This window comes from Pseudorasbora parva, chromosome 12 (assembly GCF_024679245.1).
Source record: "Pseudorasbora parva isolate DD20220531a chromosome 12, ASM2467924v1, whole genome shotgun sequence".
Taxonomy (NCBI): Eukaryota; Metazoa; Chordata; class Actinopteri; order Cypriniformes; family Gobionidae; genus Pseudorasbora; species Pseudorasbora parva.
The window spans coordinates 1,415,230-1,432,500 of NC_090183.1; the positions used below are offsets into that span (position 1 = coordinate 1,415,230).

The window sequence follows — 17,271 nt, forward strand, 5'->3', positions numbered from 1 at the left end:
TATTACTGTGTATGAATATTATTACTATTATTGTGCGTTGAGTTACTGATGCTGTATGAATGACGCTGTCCAGCAGGGCTTTCTCTTTTTTCCCCTCAAGAAAAACAAAAAGTGAACTTCCTGTTTCGGGGTGGTCCACGGAGTCTGAGAGAGGGAGGGAGAGAGAGAGAGAGAGAGAGAGAGAGAGAGAGAGAGAGAGAGAGAGAGAGAGAGAGAGAGAGGGGGGAGGTCTCGCATTCTCGCGCTGCCGCTGCAACTTTTGGGCTCACGGGACCGGCGGCACCGAATATGGAATGTCTTTCCTAAAATCGAACTTTAGAGAAAAGTTCTGTGGAGTGTGTGTTAATGTGAGCCTGAAGCGGAGAATATTCACACACACACACACACACACACACACACACACACACACATATATATATACATACACACACATATGTATATATATATATGTATATGAAGAGGAGAGTGTAGGGCTCATATCTGCATCTGAGTGTGTGTGTGTGTGTGTGTGAGGAGAAAAAGGGGCTTTATTGGAAATTCTCGAACCCCCATCGGGACGCGCTCGGCTTTCTGCTCCCAAGTTTTCCAGGGAAAAGTGGAGTTTTCTGGGATCACAGTGAGGCCACACAGACTGATGAAGGCAGGATCCAGTCCTCAAAGGTAACGCGCTGTTCCTTCAACACACACACATAGAATGCGTGTATTTAATGCACAGATTGTCACATTGTATCAGTGTGTGTGTGAACTTTAATGTTACATTGTATCAGTGCTCTAAGCGCGCGCGCTCGAGTGTTAATCAAGTGGAATGTTTGCGTATTGATTAACAATCCAAACATGTGTGTCTATTACACACTCATCTGCTGAGGGTCTCTTGAGCAAATGCTGAACACAAGAGTGTTTAAGGCACACAGAAGAGGCTAAAGCTTATTAAACAGGAGCGCAGAAGTCTTTATTGTCGCTGATAAGAGCTGGTTTTGCGGGCTGTAGGGCACTGTGGTGGAGTTTGCGTGACGGTGGTCTCTCGGGCTTTGGCTTCAGTGTCCTGGTGGTCTCGAAGCGACTTCTGCTCAACTCTTTTCCGTGCATGCTGAAAGTTTTCATTTTGGATCTCTTCTGCTTGTCATTTGATGTGATTATAGTTTTCTGATCGGTCCAGTGGAGGTCAGTGTGTTCCTCACAGGCCGAATCTCAACAGCTGTGAAATACTGAATATCTTTACCAAATGTGTCTAACCTGACGCCTTCTAACGGGAGGTCTTCGTGCAAAACTACATTTACAATTTTTTTTTTGCATGTCAACATTTAATTATATTTCATTTCTACAGCCTTTTTTATTTGCTATATACACACTAAAACACGCTGGGTTAAAAACAACCCAAGCTGGGTTGAAAATGGACCATCCACCCAGTGCTTGGGTTAAATGTTTGTCCAACATGCTAGGTGGTTTTATTTAATCCAAATATTGTTCAAATATTACTGTATGGCTTAAAATGAACCCCAGGTGTGTTGGAAATTAAAAATCATAATCGCTAGAGGCGACAATAATAATCAAAAGGTAAGTGTTTATTATTTAGCAATTGTTAACTTATTAGTTCATTTATTGCACATATTAATAAATGTTTATTTCCGACATACTTTGGGTTTCATTTTAAGCGAGCAATTCGAGTAAACAATAGTCGAGTTATATAAAAATTCCCACGGTTGGGCAAACATTTAACCCAATTGCTGGGTTTGTCCATTTTTAACCCAACTTGAGGTGTTTTTAACCCATATTTAAGTGTGTGTATATATATACATATACACTCTAAAAAATGCTGGGTTAAAAACAACCCAGATTGGGTTGAAAATGGACAAACCCAGAAATTGGGTTGTTTGAACCCAGTGAACCATTCAAACAACCCAATTCCTGGGTTTGTCCATTTTCAACCCAATCTGGGTTGTTTTTACAGTCAAACCAAAACCAAACCAAAATGTATTCAGACACTTTTCTCACATTATCACAGTTTATTTATCACAATAGCTTATAAAATGGTAATCAAATATGCCAAGAACTCCGAGTTAAACTGAACAAACTCATCTTGATAATGTCAGATAACTTTGATAGAAAGGGATGTAATGGATCAACCAATCAGCTGTCAGATTTAACTACACTATTGGATAATACCAGTTTAGCTCAACCAATGAGAGAGCTATGCTTCATTTTGTTCAGTCTGTGGTGTCAAAGGTCACATTAGCAATTAAAGAACAAACACTTCAGCAAAACACGCTCAGCTCAACGTGTCTCAATCATTTAGTAAAATCAGTTTTACTGGTCTGTATTTATGGGTATAATATGCCACGGTTTACTTAATTTACAGAAATGAGGGCCCTGCGCTGTAAAAAAAGGTTTAAAAAGTAAGTAACCGGTTTGCCTTAAAATTTTGAGTTAATACAATGAACATTTTTGATAATTTACATCACCCTTTATTCAAATTGATTAAAAGATTTTGTAAGCATATTGCGTAATTGTGTTTTATTTGTAATAATGCAGTGAAACATGCCACACTTTCATGATTTATCACAACATTTCTTAATTTATGTGGTTCAGATACAATAATATTTTGAGTTTCTATTTATTAAACCAGTTTCCTTTATTGTATCAACTCAAATTTTAATTTCAATGAACTCAACATTTTAAGGAAACCAGGTTACTGACTTTAAGTTAAACCAACAATATTTTTTTACACTAGTAGCTGTGGCATTTGATTGTGGTCACAAACTACATATTATGTGAGATCAAGGGAGAAAAGAGGCTGTGAAAGTTTAAAATCGGGGGAAAAGCAGACATAATCTTCATAAATCTGTGTAATTGCCGTGTGAAAATCTATGTAATAATGAGGGGCGGATGTCATAACGCCATAAAGCCCTGTTTCTCTTTGTGTTTTTGTGATTAACATTAACATTTTAACTGTTAAAGAGAAGTATTCAACACATGATCATGAGGTCCATCCATTATGTGAAAGTGTTTCTCTGACCAGAGCTTGACCTCTGTTGGTGGTTTTTGTGATATCCCATCAGTTTTATTTATCAATTATCACATCTTTATGAGCTGTAGGCTTTCTGAAAGCTGTCTAAATGACACGTTGGATTTTCTTCACTCTTTTCTGTCAGCTGGTTCCACATAACTGGGTTATGTTGAATATAATTAACATTGTTTGTTTTCAGTAAACTTCATTTTTTTACGTAAGGTTATTTCAGTGCCATTTAGTTGAATCGGGTTAACATTTTTAATTTTGCCCAAAACTATTAAGTTCAATTATGTTAAAATGAATATCAAACAATAACCATAACAAGTAATCCAGTGTAATTACAAATGTACAAATGTTATCTCACATGAAAACCTTTGACTAAATCTGATTGGCTGGCCTGAAGATGGTTTTGTGACGTTCATGGCGTGCCCAAAGTAGTAGTTTATAATTATTAAAACAGTTTTAATTGTTATTGGCAGATCCTCAACCCTAACACACACTCTACACTTCACCTCTAAAAACACTAACATAACACACACTTTTAAAAACCAACATTAAACATTAAAAACTCTCTCCATTTCCTCATCTTGTTAAAAATGCATGAAATAGCCCTTTATCTAAACACTTCCTCTCCGAATTCAGCCCGTTTGCAAAGCATGATGGGAAGTGAATGTCCAGTTTGTTCGGGTTACTTTATTAAATCGTGTTATTTGAAAATAAAAACATCACGTTATGTCAAAGAGGGACGGTTTTATGTCAATATAACATTTAAAGCAGAAACCTGATAAAGATTAATTACTTAAATAAAGTGAACGGCATCATGCAATCATTTTTTTTTGAGTGCAAGACCAACGCTGTTCTTCCATGTATTATGTTTGATATTTTATGTCCCCTTTATAGTATGAACTACCCTGAATGTGATTATAATAATAAGTTTAATTTTTATAGCGCCTTTTCCAAGCTCAAGGACACTTTACCAGCAGTGACAGAATACAGTCGATTCACACACTCATAAACAGTCATCTCATATATAGTTACAGTTTTCGCCTATTGCTTACACACTTTTTGCAGAGTTTGGCTTATTATGTCAAACCTCTGCACGTAAGCCAATCAGACACGGCGCTCAGAGATTAACAACCCACATCTACGCCAATGTGAAACTTACCTTTCCTTTCTAAAAATGAAATTCTTGCAACAAAACATGTCCAGCTCCAAACACACCACAATACTGAGCATTTCAGGAGACTTTCATATTTCAATTATTCAATAATAAATCATAAACACGGTAAACAAATATTGTTGGTTTAACTTAAAAAAATAAGTAACCTGGTTGCCTTAAAATTTTGAGTTCATTGAAATTAAAAATTTTAGTTGATACAATAATTTTTTTTTGAGATTCGGCAACTTTTATTAAAATATTAACAGATTGTGTAAGTATATTGGGTAATTGTGTGTTTTATTTGTGATGATGCAGCCAAATTGTGCTATTTTCATGATTTATCACATGTTTTATGTGGTTCAGATACAATAATATTTTGAGTTTCTATTTATTAAACCAATTTCCTTCATTGTATCAACTCAAAATTTTAACTTCAATAAACTCACATTTTTAAACTTTCAATGTGTACACACTGTAAAAAAATGGTGGTTTTTGTTGGTAAAAAGTAAGTAAACTGGTTGCCTTAAAATTTTGAGTTTATTGAAATTAAAAATTTGAGTTGATACAATGAAGAAAATTTGTTTAATAAATAGAAACTCAAAATATTATTGTATCTGAACCACATAAAACATGTGATAAATCATGAAAATAGCACAATTTGGCTGCGTCATCACAAATAAAACACACAATTACCCAATATGCTTACACAATCTTTTAATATTTTAATAAAGGTCGAATCTCAAAAAAAATTCATTGTATTAACTCAAAAATTTAATTTCAATGAACTCAAAATTTTAAGGCAACCAGGTGACTTTTTTTCTAAATAATTTTGTACAGTGCAGTGCTGTTTTTGAGTGTGTGTCTCCGCAGTTATTAGCATGAGGAGGTCAGCGAATCCTGGCGGATGTGTTGAGGTGAGAAAGGCTCTGTAGGGGGCCTTCCTCTTCCCCCCCGAGCTCATTAGTGTTTGATGGACCTGCGTTAGAGCCAAAAGGCTTCCGTTAGCATACTCACACTCGGCTCAGATCTGGCTGAAGCCTCCCTCGGAGACCGCTTGAGATGTTACACTTTTGGTTAGAAGTGGGTGGAGAACCAGAGGCTGAAGGTCCAGGAATAATTGCTTTAATAACTGATTCACACACTGTAAAAAAAAAAAAAAGTAATAGTAATAAAAAAAATTCAAGCCCCAATTGAACATTTTCTACACTGTAAAAAAAAAGTGTTAGTTTAACTTAAAAAAGTAAGTAATCTGGTTGAAAAAAAAATGATATAAAACATTTGAGTTGATACAATGAAGGAAATTGGTTTAATGCTGTGCAAAGACAACTTTTTACGTGTGTCAGGAAGTTTCATTTGCACAACAGAACAGTTTTGTAATGATTTCTCAAAGTATGGAAAAAGGAAAATGAAATTGAATAAAATGAATTGTTAATAAATATTTCTAAAGCTATTTGAGTCTTGTGTGATTGAAATTAAGTTGATAAAATGTAGTAATTTAAGTTGAGAAAACTAAACAATTTTAAGGGTTACCAATTGAAGTTGATCCAACTGTTGGAAAAACTAAAACATTTAAGTTGGAATGGAATGAAATGTAAATAATAGGATTGAATGAACTCAGATAATAAAAGTGTGAATGACCCATTGAAAGTAAGTTGATAAAACGGAATAATTTAAGTTGAGAGAACTTAACATGTTTAGGTGTTACCAATTGAAGTATTTTTTTAAGTTGATCCAACTGTTCACTTTTTACAGTGTAGAAACTTAAATTATTATTGTATCGTAACCACATAAAAAATTGTGATAAATCATGCAAATAGCACAATTTGGCTGCGTCATCACAAATAAAACACACAATTACCCAATATGCTTACACAATGGTTTAATAATATTTGAATAAAGGTTGTCGATTATAAAAACTGTTTGTTGTAGTAACTCAAACTCAAAATGTCAAGTATATAAGTATATACATTTAACAGTTTAGACCAATGCAATAAGGAGGAGAATATATATACATCAATGCCCAAATTAAGTGTTATATTATGTTTTTTGTGCAATATTAATGCTAAGTGGGAGATTTAGTAGTGTTTAATGTTTGGTCATGCTAGTTTCGAAGAGTTTCTGTTATGTTGGGTTTGGTGACGAGTGGAGCGTGAGTTTAGTTTGAGAACAGATTTATGATAATTCAGCGACTGATATGATAATGCTATTGTGTTACCAAAGAGCAAGGTGGCGTTTATTGAATTAGCTAGTTAAACTGGTCAAGTTTCCGTACTGAAAATGTGAGATTACATGATATTTCTAAGCTAAATGTTCAGAGCAAGTGAAATGTTTGAAATCTGCAAGTTAACTTAAACTTTACATTTCTAAACTTAAAAGTTTAAATTTTTGGAGTTTTGCCAACTTATTTGAGTTTAACTAAACATGCACATTGTTTTTTAATACCTCAGTTTTCCATTGTTCTTCTACAAACGTGCGGATAGATGGACGCGCTTGACTGATGCAATTAATGAACCGTTTTTGGTTTCTCTAAAGCACCTTTTAGTGATACCATTTGTCTGTGTGTGTGTGTGTGTGTGTGTGTGTGTGTGTGTGTGTGTGTGTGTGTGTGCATGTTTTTGTGACATATGAGGACACAAATGTGTATAATGCCATGGGTATGACACAGGTATTACAGGAGAGGGTGAAATACAGGAGGAGTTTTTAAAAAAAAGTGTGTGTGTGTGTGTGTGTGTGTGTGTGATGGGTAGGTTTAGGGGCTGTATGTGTGTGTGTGTGTGTGTGTGTGTGTGTGATGGGTAGGTTTAGGGGCTGTGTGTGTGTGTGTGTGTGTGTGTGTGTGTGTGTGTGTGTGTGTGTGTGTGTGTGTGTGTGTGTGTGTGATGGGTAGGTTTAGGGGCAGTGTAAGGGGATAGAAAATACGGTTTGTACAGTATAAAAACCATTACGCCTATGGAGAGTCCCTGTAAACCACATAGACCAACGTGTGTGTGTGTGTGTGTGTGTGTGTGTGTGAAGAACATTTTAATCATCTAAAGAACCTTTTGTGGGATGGAAAGATTCTGTGGATGTTAAATGCTCCATCAATGCCGATGAAGAACCTTTATTTTTAAGAGAGGAGATGTCGAATCAATCTAAGGGTCTTTCGGACTGCAGTTTTTGTCTGTTTAGTCTAAATAGGTGTGTGTGTGCGTGTGTGTGTGTATGTGGGTGGGATGTTCCTTGCTGTGTTTTACTGTGTGAATCCAAGTGTGTGAGAGACGGCGTTCAGTAAAGCCGGCCAAGGCAGAATCCAGGCAGGCAGGCGGCAACAAGTGGTGTGTTTTTCCGCCAGATTCCTTTTTGGGGCTGCGCAGCGAGACTCGTGTCACGTGACACTTTCCTCTGCCTCCCCCTCACACACACACACACTCTGCGGATCGGAGACCACCCTCGCGGGGATCGCAGACCCCAATAACAGCCTTTCACACTCGCTGAACCTGAAACAATCAACTTTTAATAGCAGCTGTCCATCCAGTCAGCGGCCCGAGCGGCTCAGAGACTCGCGGGGAAGAAGGAGTCAGAGAGGGTGAAGCCCGATAAAAACCCCCGGCCCTCTTTTATACCCCTCAGGCTTTTCCTCCTTCCTATTTTCTGTCCCTCTTTCATTCATGAAGGACAAGAGAGACGGAATAAAGCTCAGGACTGATGCTGCGCGTCTTCTCAACTCTTACAGTGCATGTGTCTGCTGGATTCACATTATTCACCTCTTTCTTTTTTTCTTTCTTTCTTTCTTTCTTTCTTTCTTTCTTTCTTTCTTTCTTTCTTTCTTTCTTTCTTTCTTTCATTCTTTCTTTCTTTCTTTCTTTCTTTCTTTCTTTCAAGAAATAATTCACCCCACACTCTCAAAAATAAAGGTTCCTAAAAGAGTGATGCCATAGAAGAACCGTTTTTGCTTCCCCAAAGAATCTTTCATTGATTTTTTTAAATGTATTTTAAATTAGAGATGCAGCGATATGATATCGATACCGATAACCGATAATTCTTTATATTTAAAAGCCGGTAAGCGACATATTGGCCAAAAAAAAATCAAAATTTTCAGTAATTTTTGAGAACCTTATTGCAAAAACAAAAGTCTCACCATTAAAAGCCGTTTCCCAAATTTGGTGACCAATATTTCGTGCATCAATATTTTAAATAAAAGAACCTTTTTCTGCTATATATTCGTCCAATGGAAATGTTCCATGGATGTTTAAGGTTCTTTGTGGATCAACCAATGATGATTCTGTCATTATTTACTGTAGCCTTCATTCTGCAGAACAAAAGCAGATGTTTATCCCAATATTCCTGTGACACCAAAAAGAGCAGCGTGAACATTCTGCCAAACCTCTCCTTTCGGGTTCCACTGAGGAAAGAGGTTTAGAACGACATGAGGGTGATTACAGGATGATCTTGTTCAATTAATATGAACATTTCCTCCAGGAGACACGTCTTCAGTGGTCATTTGTCAGTGTTTCGGGTGGAAAAATGTCACAACGTCATGTTTGAGCAGAACATAAGCAAATGCATGAATGTTTAAATAATGAAGCGTGGCTGGCACTGAGCACTAAACCACGACTGCTTTCTCATCTCCATAAACCGGTTAAAGGGTTAGTTCAGCCAAAAATGAAATGTCTGTCATTAACTCCTCTCCCTAATGTCACTCCACACCCGTAAGACCTCCGTTCATCTTCACACACAGTTTAAGATATTTTATATTTAGTCCGAGAGCGTATGCAAGTGTATGCACACTATACTGTCCATGTCCAGAAAGGGAATAAAAACATCATCAAAGTAGTCCATATTAGACATCAGATCAAACTGCTGAAATCACGTGACATTGGCGATCCAAATCATAAATCAATACGCTGATTCATAACCGTTCTAATCGTTATTTGAGGAACACGGGAAAAAAGCCAATGCTGAATAGTCGTAGTTTTTGTTATTTTTGGACCCAAATGTATTTTGGATGCTTCAAGAGACTCTAATTAACCCACTGATGTCTCATATGGACTACTGTGATGATGTTTTTATTCCCTTTCTGGACATGGACAGTATAGTGTGCATACACTTGCATACGCTCTCGGACTAAATATAAAATATCTTAAACTGTGTGTGAAGATGAGCGGAGGTCTTACGGGTGTGGAGCGACATTAGGGAGAGGAGTTAATGACATAGAGTTAACCTCTTTCTCTGAGTTTTGGGCTTTCTGCATCTGTGAAAGACGAGAGCTCAGAAAGGATCCACACTGATTGCTGGATTATGTTACGAAGCTGCCGGACGATTGAGCTTTGCAGGCAGCTATTGTCCCAGATGACGACCATCGGTGCATTGTAATCAGATGTGTGTATTATTGATCTCATGTCAGTGAATGAGAGGACCTGTTTGAGGTTTAGACAGCGAGACCTGTTTATCAACTTCATGCCGTCTTGACGTTTAGCCTCCGAATAAATGAATCATTTTAAACCAGCTCAGCAAGTTTATATATTCCAATTCATCTTCTTCATGGTGTTTGCATTTTCCTTAGGATAAAGTGATCAAAATAAACAAGAACTTTATCTCAGGTGTGTTTTGGTTGGTGGAAAGCAAATGGAGACTTTCTGCTTCTCAGATGTTTCTCCTGAGACTGTAATCTCACAGGTGATGATGTAATAGGTGGGTGAGGCTTTAAGGCTCCGCCCACGATCTTCAGAAGAGCTGATTTATTCACCACAAAGCTCTTTTTCGTTTTTCGTTTAGGAGTGAAAAGAAGTTATCTTTGCGGCGATATACTGTTAAAGCAACCTGGTCTCATTGGCGAAACGAAGCTGTGGCCACGTTTTTGCAAACCACAAAATACGTACCAATAGGTGCATATCACAACAGTTTCAAAGTGAAATGAACACTAGAGGCAGTAAAACAGCAGTTTTTTTTATCGTTTTTTGTTTTTTTTCTCCATAGTCCATGATTTGTAAACGAATACATTTTGGAGTTTGCGTTGCTTAACCAGCTCCATATGTTCAGATTTTCTGACACATTAATCTTCCTCAATAGCTCAGCTAGTTCAGATTTGACTTTGCAATGCTGAAAGCTCAGGAACGAATCCCGTGATGAACGAGTCACGATAAAAGACGAGTTGAAAACAGAAGCTAAAACGACACGGATACAATTGTATTTTTGTCACATTTGCTTTAATTAACACTATCGGGTCGGTTTAGGGTTTAGTGTGTGTTAAAAAACCAACGTGACAAAACATGCCAGATTCACACACATCTGTTCTGGAAAAAAAACTAAGCTTTTAGCGCCACCCAGTGGACATTTCACTTTGAAACTCTTGCGATATGAACATATTGGTACGTATTTTGTGGTTTGCAAAAACGTTGCCACAGGTACGTTTTTCCAATGAGACCAGACTGTGTTAAAGGATCATAACACACACAGTTTCTGCCAGTCTCATGTTAATCTTGCAAACTGTCCTCCAAAAAAAGAAAAAAAAACACGATAGGTCCTTTTTTTAGCAGCTTATTATGACCTTTATTTACGTTTTAAAGTCATGCGCCCTCTAGCTGCCGTAAAAATAATGAGTGTCGTGTTACGTGACGTATTACTGTCGTTATCAAAATGCCTGTTCATTTTAATAACCATTTGTCATATTTCCGTTTAGCGAAAATATATTTGTTAAATTTACAACACCATCCCTAAACCTACCCAGTGATTTATAGTGCATACACACTTTATGAGCACGTGTTCCCTGGGATCAAACTCACGAAAGCTTTACCAAATGAGCTATGCAAAACCTGAAATATTACGCTGATAAAAGGGAAAAATGCTTTGTAATGAAAGTGTCCTGCTGTCAGTAGGAGCACAACTTTAGTAAACGCTCCTCTGGGTCGTATTTCAGGGAAGTGATAAACGACCTATATAGGTGTATTGGTTGGAGGACATGTTGCAATCTTGAGTATCTATAGAGTCGCGTTGATCCGTCAGTCTTTAGTTTATCAAATTTATAAAAGACAGATACACTGAACCGATTCTTTCAGAAAACAGCCGAGTCCGTGGAGGTGTGCAGTGGGCGGAGCTAATGACACACTCACACACACACACACACACACACACACACATGTTGGTCTATGTGGTTTACCGGGACTCTCCATAGGCGTAATGGTTTTATACTGTACAAACCGTATGTTCTATCCCCTTACACTGCCCCTAAACCTACCCATCACACACACACACACACACACACACACACACACACACTGCCCCTAAACCTACCCATCACAGGAAACATTCTGCATTTTTACTTTCTCAAAAAAACATCATTTAGTATGTTTTTAAGGCCATTTGAATTATGAGGACATTTGATATGTCCTCATAAACCACATTTATAGTGTAATACCAGTGTAACACCCATGTAGTTATACAAATTTGTGTCCTCATAAACCACATAAACAGGCTCACACACACACACACACACACACATATACACGTACGTTGGTGTTGTTCACATTATATGGACTTACACGATGATTGCCAACAAAACACACACATTTGATGCAGTTTCTCTCAACGCCTGTGGTTTCCACTCATGACCGGTAACACACACACACACACACACACACACACACACACACACACACACACACACACACACACACACACACACACACACACACACACACACACACACACACACTTGCAGAAACACAAACTGCATCTACTGTTCCCTTAACACTGGTTATTTGGAAAGCTGAACAAGCTGATCTTTCCCTCACACCAGAAATACACTTCTTTAGTGTGTGTGTGTGTGTTTGAGCTCATATAAGGAGAAGTGCCCATATAAGGAGTTCCTCCCTTAATGATGTCACACAGGGCCATACTTGACAAAAAACGTTCTGAAGCTTGTTTGAATCCTGAAGGAGTGTATCAGAAATGCTCTGTCATACGTCCAACTCGTTTTTTGAAACTTTGTCCATGTTTATCATGAGAATAAACTCTTAAACTGTGCCAATAAGACAGCATACATGAAATAGATGGATGGATAAGAAGGCAGAGCCTTAAGGCCACACCCACCTATTGCATTATCACCATGGACAAATGGCAGTTCGAAGGTGACGTCACACAGTATTTTGGGGCTTCTGCAATCAGATCTCAATATGAAATAATCTGCTTATTTTTATTATGTTTACTGTATGATAACGATGGACTCGTTTTTTTCTCTCCATTGAGAAATACAGTGAGGAAAATAAGTATTTGAACACCCTGCTATTTTGCAAGTTCTCCAACTTAGAAATCATGGAGGGGTCTGAAATTGATATCGTAGGTGCATGGCCACTGTGAGAGACATAATCTAAAAAAAAATCCAGCACGGAAGGTTCCCCAGCTTAAACCAGCACATGTCCAGGCCCGTCTTAAGTTTGCCAATGACCATTTGTATGATCAAGAGGAGTCATGGGAGAAAGTCATGTGGTCAAATGAGACTAAAGTAGACCTTTTTGGTCATAATTCCACTAAACGTGTTTGGAGGAAGAAGAATGATGAGTACCATCCCAAGAACACCATCCCTACTGTGAAGCATGGGGGTGGCAGCATCATGCTGTGGGGGTGTTTTCTGCACATGGGACAGGGTGACTGCACTATATTAAGGAGAGGATGACCAGGGCCATCTATTGCGAGATTTTGGGGATAAACCTCCTTCCCTCAGTTAGAGCATTGAAGATGGGTCGAGGCTGGGTCTTCCAACATGACAATGACCCGAAGCACAGCCAGGATAACCAAGGAGTGGCTCTGTCAGAAGCATATCAAGGTTCTGGCGTAGCCTAGCCAGTCTCCAGACCGAAACCCAATAGAGAATCTTTGGAGGAACTCAAACTCCGTGTTTCTCAGCGACAGGCCAGAAACCTGACGGATCTAGAGAAGATCTGTGTGGAGGAGTGGGCCAAAATCCTAGCCTGACGTTGTCATACTCAGCTCTAGTCAGAATATGAGTCTGATGCTCCATTGGGCTGTGATTATGGGGCGTATTTAAACCAAACCAGGAAAGACCTCGATTGGACAGACCTACAACCAATCAGAGCAACGAAGCGACGCATTGTCAAATGTCAACAGAGCTCAACTGCACTGTGTTGGCTAGGTCCGCATTTTTTTCCACGGGTTGAAGCGTCTACTATGTGATATATAGACCCATTAGTGCGAATTTTAGCAGCAACCGTGCCAAAATAACACATATTTTACCCCAAAACCGCATTTATCCCCCGGAGAACCCCCCGAGAAGCTATTGTTTAGAGCTAGTAGTTGGCGGGTTTTGTTGTAAAAACTTGGCAACCCTGTCTGCACACGCGCTGGAATAAACGATCTTTGCCGGTGTTGTAAAAAAATAAAATAATTTAAGGATACACAGAGTACTTACCCAACATGATCATCATTACTGAGAGAAATAGTGAAGGTGATGCAGATACGAACAAACTCTCCGTTTAGGATTAGAACAAATATAATCCAAGCCCCTTTGATGACGAGATGACTACGGTACTGTTGATCATCTGTCCGTCATCGTCTAAAGCCCGCCCTGATGATCTCATTGGTCAGTTTCTGTTGATCATCTGTCCGTCATCGTCTAAAGCCCGCCCTGATGATCTCGTTGGTCAGTTTCTGTTGATCATCTGTCCGTCATCGGCTAAAGCCCGCCCTGATGATCTCATTGGTCAGTTTCTGTTGATCATCTGTCCGTCATCGGCTAAAGCCCGCCCTGATGATCTCATTGGTCAGTTTCTGTTGATCATCTGTCCGTCATCGGCTAAAGCCCGCCCTGATGATCTCATTGGTCAGTTTCTGTTGATCATCTGTCCGTCATCGGCTAAAGCCCGCCCTGATGATCTCATTGGTCAGTTTCTGTTGATCATCTGTCCGTCATCGGCTAAAGCCCGCCCTGATGATCTCATTGGTCAGTTTCTGTTGATCATCTGTCCGTCATCGGCTAAAGCCCGCCCTGATGATCTCATTGGTCAGTTTCTGTTGATCATCTGTCCGTCATCGGCTAAAGCCCGCCCTGATGATCTCATTGGTCAGTTTCTGTTGATCATCTGTCCGTCATCGGCTAAAGCCCGCCCTGATGATCTCATTGGTCAGTTTCTGTTGATCATCTGTCCGTCATCGGCTAAAGCCCGCCCTGATGATCTCATTGGTCAGTTTCTGTTGATCATCTGTCCGTCATCGGCTAAAGCCCGCCCTGATGATCTCATTGGTCAGTTTCTGTTGATCATCTGTCCGTCATCGGCTAAAGCCCGCCCTGATGATCTCATTGGTCAGTTTCTGTTGATCATCTGTCCGTCATCGGCTAAAGCCCGCCCTGATGATCTCATTGGTCAGTTACTGTTCGGAGATAATTACTCCTCTATGGATCGAGTCCAGACCGAACCACCCGACCTAAAAATGTTGTGGCCGTGGCTAAGTTCGGCTGGCATCCAGGCTACCAAAATCCCTCCTGCTGTGAGAAACGACAGGAAACGCTTGACCTCTGTAATTGCAAACAAAGGCTACTGTACCAAATATTAACATTGATTTTCTCAGGTGTTCGAATACTTATTTGCAGCTGTATCACAAATAAATAGTTTAAAAAAATCATACATTGTGATTTCTGGTTTTCTTTTTTAGATTATGTTTCTCTCAGTGGTCATGCACCTACGATGACAATTCCAGACCCCTCCATGATTTCTAAGTGGGAGAACTTGGGTGTTCAAATACTTATTCCATGGATTTCCCATGACTTCGAGTCTCTCTCTATCTGTACGTGACGTTGTGCATGAGTGTGTCTTACACGAGTGTGTGTGTGTGTGTGTGTGTGTGATGACTCACTGGTGTCCACCGCACTGAGGGGGCGTGTTTATTATTCACCCTGTTGTCATGGAGACGCTGTAGTTTTGAACTCGCATCATTGTAATTACGCGTCTTTGATGTGTTTTTTTTTTGCGCTCCAGATTTTTGGCATTTGAAAAATTAGACGCAACCCCGAAAAATCATCAAAAGAAAGTCAAATCAATCACTATAAATGGCGTTTGGCTCATTTTAATGAGCGCCAATAATGCTTTTTAACTGAGGCCTGCTGTGATTGGCCAGCACTGGTGCAGATGATAATCCACACACTGGCAGACGGCCATGGTTATGCACACACACACACACACACACACACACGCATGCACAAACACGCACACCTATACACACTGCTTTGGTGTGTTTGCTCATTGCATAAGTTTGCCGTCATCTCATTGGCCATCACTTCCGCTGTTACGTTCATACACACGCGTGTGCACACACACGTTCCCTTCACTCAAACGCAAACCCAATTAACTCTTTACCAAAATAATATTGTTGGCCGGAGCTGAGAGGAGTTGTGTTTTATTAGCACTGTACTCACTGAGAGAACGGAGAGAATAATGCAGAGAGAGAGAGAGAGAGAGAGAGAGAGAGAGAGAGAGAGAGAGAGAGAGAGAGAGAGAGAGAGAGAGAGAGAGCGCTGTGACTCAGGCTTCAGATTTATGCCCATGAGCTGCTGCTTCTTCTTGGGTGGGCTGAGGACGCTCTCCACCAATCAGGGGCCAGAGAATTCAGCTCTGCTCTCCACCAATCAGAGGCCAGAGAACTCGGCTCTGCTCTCCTGCTGCAGCTCACTCTGCCCAAACTCTCTCTCCTTCCTCCTTTCTTTCTTTCTTTCATTCTTTCCTTTCTTTAATTTTTCCTCCAATCATCATTTTCTTCCTTCTTTCATTCTTTCCTCTTTCCTTTAATTTCCTATTTTCCTTCCTTATTTCCTCCATTCATTTTTTCAGTCTTTCATCCTTTCATTTTTCCTCATTTCCTTCCTTAATTTCTTCCTTCCTCTGTTTTTCTTTCCTACTTTTATCCTTTCCTTCCTCTCCTTTCTCTGTTCCTTCCTTCCTCCTTTCTTTCTTTTATTTATTTTTTTCATTCTTCCATTCTTTCCTTCCTTAATTTTTCTTCCCTACTTTCAACCTTTCCTTCTCTTCTTCTTTCCTTTCTCAATTCCTTCCATCCTCCTTTCTTTTTTCCTTTCATCCTTTCCTCATTTCCATCCTCACATGTTTCCTTCCTTCTTTTCATCCATTCCTCCATCCTTTCTTTTCCATAATTTCTTCCTTCCTCTTTTTTCTTTCCTACTTTCATCCTTTCCTCATTTCCATCCTCCCACTTTTCCTTCCTTCCTCCTCTCTCCATGTCCCTTTTCCTCCTTTCAAAGTTCTGCTCATTAGACTCGTTCCCTGTAAATGAAAGTGCATGATTTTCAACAGAAGCAGAAGTTTAGAGGAATGTTCCCGCTGCTCCGCTCTGTTACTCTAATGCTAAAAACACTCCAGTCAAACAAGACGAAATACGAACAGATCCTTAAAAAACAACGTGCTTTCACCCGGGAAAGACTGAGCGAGATATTCAGATTTTGTGCGGTTTAGTTTTTTACGGATGTCTTTGTTTATACGCATTAGTTTACATTGTAAGCAGGCAGGCATTCTTTCAGAGATCCTCTCTCTCTCGTTATGAATATGAGTTTTATTAGTGTGAAGATGAAGAGGCATTAATGCTGTAGCTGCGTCTCTGAGCGCTGCTTTAATGTGTTTACGTTTCTGAGTCGAGCATCAGTGCAGGAATGCAGCAACGGTGAGTTACAGCGACCTTGTGTGTGTGTGTGTGTGTGAGAGAGTGTGTGTGTTAGAGAGAGTGTGTGTGTGTGTGTGTACGTGTTTGTGGACATTTTTTTGTGACATACGAGGACACAAATGTGTATAATGCCATGGGTATGACACAGGTATTACAGGAGAGGGTGAAATATGAGGACATTACCCATGGCCCCACTTTACAAAAGGCTTATAAATCACACAGGAGGAGTTTTTATGAGAAAGTAAAAATGCAGAATGTGTGCGTGTGTGTGTGTGTGTGTGTGTGTGTGTGATGGGTAGGTTTAGGGGCAGTGTGTGTGTGTGTGTGTGTGTGTGTGTGTGATGGGTAGGTTTAGGGGCAGTGTGTGTGTGTGTGTGTGTGTGTGTGTGTGTGTGTGTGTGTGTGTGATGGGTAGGTTTAGGGGCAGTGTGTGTGTGTGTGTGTG

General features: G+C 39.5%; 1 protein-coding gene across 1 annotated transcript in view; it reads left to right on the forward strand.

Moving 5' to 3' along the window:
* Positions 1-229: 229 nt before the first annotated feature.
* gli1 (GLI family zinc finger 1) overlaps positions 230-17,271 on the forward strand; it is an 81,354-nt gene continuing 64,312 nt past the window's right edge. Inside the window, exon 1 of the mRNA XM_067458710.1 lies at positions 230-660. The gene's annotated coding sequence lies outside the window, so the exon portion shown is untranslated. The remainder of the gene's footprint in view (positions 661-17,271) is intronic.